Raw genomic sequence first — 555 nt, forward strand, 5'->3', positions numbered from 1 at the left:
CAGGCCAAAGTGGAAGGAATTTGGCCATATCCCAAAGTGGGTGGATAAACGCCTTGCCCCCTCCTCCATCCGCTGTAATGAAACTGTTGAGTCAAGAGATCAAGAGATATGCCCATTTAAAGATGGACAGCGTAGCGGCCACTCCAGCGAGCTCATAACCCAGCATTCACTCACGGATCCCGACTGCTCCTTGCTGCAAGGAACTGTGATCCAGCCTGAGCCCTCGACCCAACACTCCCAGGAGATGGAGGGTAAATAGCCCAGCCCGCTGCTCCTGGGGTGGAATCACTCTAAGTGCGTACTCTACGCAGGCCCCCCCCACCCCCAGGTCCCCCAGTGGGCTGTTCACCCACTGCCAGGGGCGTCACCTGCTCGTTGGCGCCCCTACAGGGCTTCTCCCCTTACTACACCCCTTTCCAAGCCTCACAGGAGGCCTCTTCTCAGCGTCCTATTCCTTCCGGAGTAGGTACCCAAACCAAGACAAGGCAAGACAGGCCCCTGGAGAGAGATGGGAGGAGCCAGGCGGGGGTGTGGCTCTGAGCAGCGACAGTTTCG

Source organism: Bubalus bubalis, chromosome 9 (genome assembly GCF_019923935.1).
Source record: "Bubalus bubalis isolate 160015118507 breed Murrah chromosome 9, NDDB_SH_1, whole genome shotgun sequence".
In the NCBI taxonomy this organism is placed as follows: Eukaryota; Metazoa; Chordata; class Mammalia; order Artiodactyla; family Bovidae; genus Bubalus; species Bubalus bubalis.